Raw genomic sequence first — 7789 nt, 5'->3', positions numbered from 1 at the left:
ATTTCCCTCAGTTTTTGAGAACCAAGGTATCAATGCAGTAGGAGGCTACGCGCGAGTCCCTCGTACCTGCACAAAACAAATAACTCCTCGCAACCAACGCAATAAGGGGTTGTCAATCCCTTCACGGTCACTTACGAGAGTGATATCTGATAGATATGATAAGATAATATTTTTGGTATTTTTGTGATAAAGATGCAAAGTAAAATAAAAGCAAAGTAAATAACTAAGTATTGGAAGATTAATATGATGAAGATAGACCCGGGGGCCATAGGTTTCACTAGTGGCTTCTCTCAAGAGCATAAGTATTTTACGGTGGGTGAACGAATTACTATTGAGGAATTGACAGAATTGAGCATAGTTATGAGAATATCTAGGTATGATCATGTATATAGGCATCACGTCCGAGACAAGTAGACCGACTCCTGCCTGCATCTACTACTATTACTCCACTCATCGACCGCTATCCAACATGCATCTAGAGTATTAAGTTCATGAAAACAGAGTAACGCCTTAAGCAAGATGACATGATGTAGAGGGATAAATTCATGCAATATGATAAAAACCCCATCTTGTTATCCTCGATGGCAACAATACAATACGTGCCTTGCTGCCCCTACTGTCACTGGGAAAGGACACCGCAAGATTGAACCCAAAGCTAAGCACTTCTCCCATTGCAAGAAAGATCAATCTAGTAGGCCAAACCAAACTGATAATTCGAAGAGACTTGCAAAGATAACCAATCATACATTAAAGAATTCAGAGAAGATTCAAATATTGTTCATAGATAATCTTGATCATAAACCCACAATTCATCGGTCTCAACAAACACACTGCAAAAAGAAGATTACATCGAATAGATCTCCACAAGAGAGGGGGAGAACATTGTATCGAGATCCAAAAAGAGAGAAGAAGCCATCTAGCTAATAACTATGGACCCGAAGGTCTGAGGTAAACTACTCACACTTCATCAAAGGGGCTATGGTGTTGATGTAGAAGCCCTCCATGATGGATGCCCCCTCCGGCGGAGCTCCGGAACAGGCCCAAAGATGGGATCTCGTGGATACAGAAAGTTACGGCTGTGGAATTAGGGTTTTGGCTCCGTCTCTGATCGTTTGGGGGTACGTAGGTATATATAGGAGGAAGGAGTACGTCGGTGGAGCAACAGGAGCCCCACAAGGGTGGAGGGCGCGCCTGGGGGTGGTAGGCGCACCCCCTACCTCATGGCCTCCTCCTTTATTTCTTGATGTAGGGTCCAAGTCTCCTGGATCATGTTCGGTGAGAAAATCACATTCCCGAAGGTTTCATTCCGTTTGGACTCCGTTTGATATTCCGTTTCTTCAAAACCCTAAAATAGGCAAAAAACAACAATTCTGGGCTGGGCCTCCGGTTAATAGGTTAGTCCCAAAAATAATATAAAAGTGGATAATAAAGCCGAATAATGTCCAAAACAGTAGATAATATAGCATGGAGCGATCAAAAATTATAGATACGTTGGAGACGTATCAGCGCCGAGTGGCCTGTTCGGACTTTAAATCAGCAGCCGCCTTCTAGACAGCCGCATTACTCACTCTGGCCTGCTCCTTGGCCTGGGCAAGATCGGATCGCAGGGTCTCAACCGCGGTAGCACCATCTACAGTCACGCATATCACATTGTATAGTTTTCAGCTTCGTGCTCATACTATTATACATGCGTAATTGGGCGGCCCCAACACATACCTTGTGCCTCATCGAGCCGCCTGTTAATATGGGTCATGTCTTCATGAGCTAATTCAAGTTTCTGCTTTAAATCTGCAATTTTTGTGGCTTGGGCAGTCGCCTTGGACATCACAACCTGTTTTCAAACTCATCATGTTACTTCCTGAGAAAATCCTTTTCGATCCTCTGATCGCCTCCCTGTGGATGCCGACTAGAGTCTCAGGGGCTACTATCTATACACAGGCGCATTTTTGCATGAAAAGAGCAGTCATTACATTCCGTACCTCAAAGCCTCTCAGCAGGCTCATGAAGGCTTCATTCAATCCGCTTCTCGCGGACAGAATCCTCTCAACTACCGTACCCATCAAGGTACGATGTTCCTCCGCGATGAATGCACTTTGCAAGGTACACTTCAGTGTATCCAGCACCTCCGGATTCCCGGAGGCTGCTGTGGGAGTGCAAATTCCCTCTAAAAGGGTACGCTTACTCGACCCTAGAGTCCTCTCCGGCTATAAGCCGGATAGTTCGGGACCCTTATTGTTGGCCCCCGCGGGGGCCGCCTCCTCTAGACCCCTGACGGTCGAGATATCACCTTCGGGCAGTGTTTCCTCTGTCCCTCGCGCCGCCGGATGGTCAGGGGAGATCCTTTGGGATGACACCTCGAAGTCATCCGCCCTTAGGGGCGGTGAAGCTTGTGAAGGCGTCTCACTTTCCATCATCTCCGGAAGCAAGTCCCCCGAGGAGGAGGACTATGGAGGTAGATAACGGGCCGACCTGCGAACATATGGTTTAAATGTTACCCTTGCAAAACCAAAGAACAGGATATGCCTAGAGCATCCTTGTTCACTTACAATTTGGCAAAGGGCTTGTCCCTAAAAAGGAGCTCTACGTCAACATCATCCTCCGAACCTGAACCATCTGATAGAGATATCTTCCCTCTCTTGGGTGCCTCCACCTCCAATTCTTTGGGGCAGTCCTTTTCTTCTCGTGGGGGGAAGAGACATCCCTTTCTTCCTCTTCCCCTTTGTCTTCGGAAGAAGGAGCTTCAGCCTCCCCGGATATAGCGTCTAGTACACCTTTAGAGCGGAGGCCATCTTCAGCCCTCTTGCTCTTCTTGTCCTCCCTCGCCAGCATTTGATACGGAGTCGGGGCCAGCATCCTCATTAACACAGGATCTGCTGAGTCTTCAGGAAGTGGAGTTGGACACCTAATCCGCTCCGCCTTCTTTATCCAGCCCTGGTTGAAGATGTTGGGGAACGCAGTAATTTCAAAAAAATTCCTACGCACACGCAAGATCATGGTGATGCATAACAACGAGAGGGAAGAGTGTTGTCCATGTACCCTCATATACCGTAAGTGGAAGCGTTATGACAACGCGGTTGATGTAGTCGTACGTCTTCACGATCGAGCGATCCTAGCACCGAAGGTACGACACCTCCGCGATCTGCACACGTTCGTCTCGGTGACGTCCCACAAACTCATGATCCAATAGAGTGTCAAGGGAGAGCTTTGTCAATACGACGGCGTGTTGACGGTGATGATGATGCTACTGGAATAGGGCTTCGCCTAAGAACCGCTACGATATGACCGAGGTGGATTATGGTGGAGGGGGGCACGACACACGGCTAAGAGATCAATGATCAACTTGTGTGCCTATGGGGTGCCCCCTCCCCCGTATATAAAGGAGTGGAGGAGGGGGAGGGGGCCGGCCTCCTAGGCGCGCCCCAAGGGGATTCCTATTCCCATCGGGAGTAGGATTCCCTCCCCCATTCCCTAGTTGGATTAGGAGAGAAGGAAGGGGGAGGAAGGAGGAAGGAAAGGGGGGCCCTCCCAATTCAGATTGGGCTGGGGGGGGGGGCGCCCCCTCCTTTTCTCCCTTCTCCTCTCTCCCACTATGGCCCAATAAGGCCCATATACCTCCCGAGGGGTTCCGGTAACCTCCCGGTACATCGGTAAATGCCCGATCTCACTCGGAACCATTCCGATGTCCAAATATAGTCGTCCAATATATCGATCTTTATGTCTCGACCATTTAGAGACTCCTCGTCATATCCGTGATCATATCCAGGACTCTGAACTACCTTCGGTACATCAAAACACATAAACTCATAATACGATCGTCACCGAACGTTAAGCGTGCGGACCCTACGGGTTCGAGAACTATGTAGACATGACCGAGACACGTCTCTAGTCAATAACCAATAGCGGAACTTGGATGCTCATATTGGTTCCTACATATTCTACGAAGATCTTTATCAGTCAAACCGCATAACGATATACGTTGTTCCCTTTGTCATCGGTATGTTACTTGCCCGAGATTTGATCGTCGGTATCTCAATACCTAGTTCAATCTCGTTATCGGAAAGTCTCTTTACTCATTCCGTAATGCTACATCCCGTAACTAACTCATTAGCTACATTGCTTGCAAGGCGTATAGTGATGTACATTACTGAGAGGGCCCAGAGATACCTCTCTGATAATCAGAGTGACAAATCCTAATCTCGATCTATGCCAACTCAACAAACACCATCGGAGACACCTATAGAGCACCTTTATAATCACCCATTTACGTTGTGACGTTTGGTAGCACACAAAGTGTTCCTCCGGTATTCGGGAGTTGCATGATCTCATAGTCATAGGAATATGTATAAGTTATGGAGAAAGCAATAGCAACAAACTAAACAATCATCGTGCTAAGCTAACGGATGGGTCAAGTCAATCACATCATTCTCTAATGATGTGATCTCCTTAATCAAATGACAACTCATGTCTATGGTTAGGAAACATAACCTTCATTGGTTCAACGAGCTAGTCAAGTAGAGGCAAACTAGTGACACTCTGTTTGTCTATGTATTCACACATGTACTAAGTTTCCAGTTAATACAATTCTAGCATGAATAATAAACATTTACCATGATATAAGGAAATATAAATAACAACTTTATTATTGCCTCTAGGGCATATTTCCTACAGTCTCCCACTTGCACTAGAGTCAATAATCTAGATTACATTGTAATGATTCTAACACCCATGGAGTCTTGGTGCTGATCATGTTTCGCTCGTGAGAGAGGCTTAGTCAACGAGTCTGCAACATTCAGATCCGCATGTATCTTGCAAATCTCTATGTCTCCCTCCTTGACTTGATCATGGATGGAATTGAAGTGTCTCTTGATGTGCTTGGTTCTCTTGTGAAATCTAGATTCCTTTGCCAAGGCAATTGCACCAGTATTGTCACAAAAGATTTTCATTGGACCTGATGCACTAGGTATGACACCTAGATCAGATATGAACTCCTTCATCCAGGCTCCTTCATTTGCTGCTTCCAAAGCAACTATGTATTCTGCTTCACACGTAGATCCCGCCACGACGCTCTGCTTGGAACTGCACCAACTGACAGCTCCACCATTTAATAAAACATGTATCCGGTTTGTGACTTAGAGTCATCCGGATCAGTGCCAAAGCTTGCATCGACGTAACCGTTTACGACGAGCTCTTTGTCACCTCCATATACAAGAAACATATCCTTAGTCCTTTTCAGGTATTTCAGGATATTCTTGACTGCTGTCCAGTGATCCACTCCTGGATTACTTTGGTACCTCCCTGCTATACTGATAGCAAGGAACACATCAGGTCTGCTACACAACATTGCATACATGATAGAGCCTATGGCTAAAGCATAGGGAACACCTTTCATTTTCTCTCTATCTTCTACAGTGGTCGGGCGTTGAGTTTGACTCAACTTCACACCTTGTAATACAGGCAAGAACCCTTTCTTTGCCTGATCCATTTTGAACTTCTTTAAAACTTTATCAAGGTATGTACTTTGTGAAAGTCCAATTAAGCGTCTTGATCTATCTCTATAGATCTTGATGCCTAATATATAAGCAGCTTCACCGAGGTCTTTCATTGAAAAATTCTTATTCAAGTATCCTTTTATGCTATTCAGAAATTCAGTATCATTTCCGATCAACAATATCATCTACATATAATATCAGAAATGCTACGGAGCTCACACTCACTTTCTTGTAAATATAGGCTTCTCCAAAAGTCTGTATAAAACCATATGCTTTGATCACACTATCAAAGCGTATATTCCAACCCCGAGAGGCTTGCACCAGTCCATAAATGGATCGCTGGAGCTTGCACACTTTGTTAGCACCTTTTGGATCGACAAAACCTTCTGGTTGCATCATATACAACTCTTCTTTAAGATATCCATTAAGGAATGCATTTTTGACATCCATTTGCCAAATTTCATAATCATAAAATGCGGCAATTGCTAGCATGATTTGGACGGACTTAAGCATCGCTACGGGTGAGAAGGTCTCATCGTAGTCTACTCCTTGAACTTGTAAAAAACCTTTTGCAACAAGTCGAGCTTTGTAGACAGTAATATTACCGTCAGCATCAGTCTTCTTCTTGAAGATCCATTTATTCTCTATGGCCTGCCGATCATCGGGCAAGTCAACCAAAGTCCATACTTTGTTCCCATACATGGATCCCATCTCAGATTTCATGGCCTCAAGCCATTTTGCGGAATCTGGGCTCATCATCGCTTCCTCATAGTTCGTAGGTTCGTCATGGTCAAGTAACATGACTTCTAGAACAGGATTACCGTACCACTCTAGTGCGGATCTTACTCTAGTTGACCTACGAGGTTCGGTAGTAACTTGATCAGAAGTTTCATGATCATCATCATTAGATTCCTCACTTACTGGTGTAGGAAAAACTGGAACTGATTTCAGTGATGAACTACTTTCCAATAAGGGAGAAGGTACAATTACCTCGTCAAGTTCTACTTCCCTCCCACTTACTTCTTTCGAGAGAAACTCCTTCTCTAGAAAGGATCCATTCTTAGCAACGAATATCTTGCCTTCGGATCTGTGATAGAATGTGTACCCAACAGTCTCCTTTGGGTATCATATGAAGACACATTTCTCCGATTTGGGTTCGAGCTTATCAGGTTGAAGCTTTTTCACATAAGCATCACAGCCCCAAACTTTAAGAGACGACAACTTGGGTTTCTTGCCAAACCATAGTTCATAAGGTGTCGGCTCAACGAATTTAGATGGTGCCCTATTTAACATGAATGCAGCCGTCTCTAAAGCATAACCCCAAAACGATAGCTGTAAATCAGTGAGAGACATCATAGATCGCACCATGTCTAATAAAGTGCGGTTACGACGTTCGGACACACCATTACGTTGTGGTGTTCCAGGTGGCGTGAGTTGCGAAACTATTCTGCATTGTTTCAAATGAAGTCCAAACTCATAACTCAAATATTCACCTCCACGATCAGATCGTAGAAAATTGATTTTCTTGTTATGATGATATTCCACTTCACTCTGAAATTCTTTGAACTTTTCAAATGTTTCAGACTTTTGTTTCATCAAGTAGATATACCCATATCTGCTCAAATCATCTGTGAAGGTGAGAAAATAATGATATCCGCCGCGAGCTTCAATGTTTATTGGACCACATACATCAGTATGCATAATTTACAATAACTCTGTTGCTCGCTCCATTATTCCGGAGAATGGAGTTTTACTCATCTTGCCCATGAGGCATGGTTCGCAAGTACCAAGTGATTCATAATCAAGTGATTCCAGAAGTCCATCAGAATGGAGTTTCTTCATGCGCTTTATACCAATAGGACCTAAACGGCAGTTCCACAAATAAGTTGCACTATCATTATCAACTCTGCATCTTTTGGCTTCAATACTATGAACATGTGTATCACTACTATCAAGATTTAGTAAAAATAGACCACTCATTAAGGGTGCATGACCATAAAAGATATTACTCATATAAATAGAACAACCATTATTCTCTGATTTAAATGAATAACCGTCTCGCATCAAACAAGATCCAGATATAATGTTCATGCTCAATGCTGGCACCAAATAACAATTATTTAGGTCTAAAACTAATCCCGAAGGTAGATGTAGAGGTAGCGTGCCGACGGCGATCACGTCGACTTTGGAACCATTTCCCACGCGCATCGTCACCTCGTCCTTATCCAATCTTCGCTTAATTCGTAGCCCCTATTTCGCGTTGCAAATGTTAGCAACTGAACCAGTATCAAATACCCATG

Source organism: Triticum urartu, chromosome 2A (genome assembly GCF_056163025.1).
Source record: "Triticum urartu cultivar PI428250 chromosome 2A, HENAU_Tu73, whole genome shotgun sequence".
Lineage (NCBI taxonomy): Eukaryota > Viridiplantae > Streptophyta > Magnoliopsida > Poales > Poaceae > Triticum > Triticum urartu.
Note: the sequence above shows the minus strand (reverse complement) of the source record.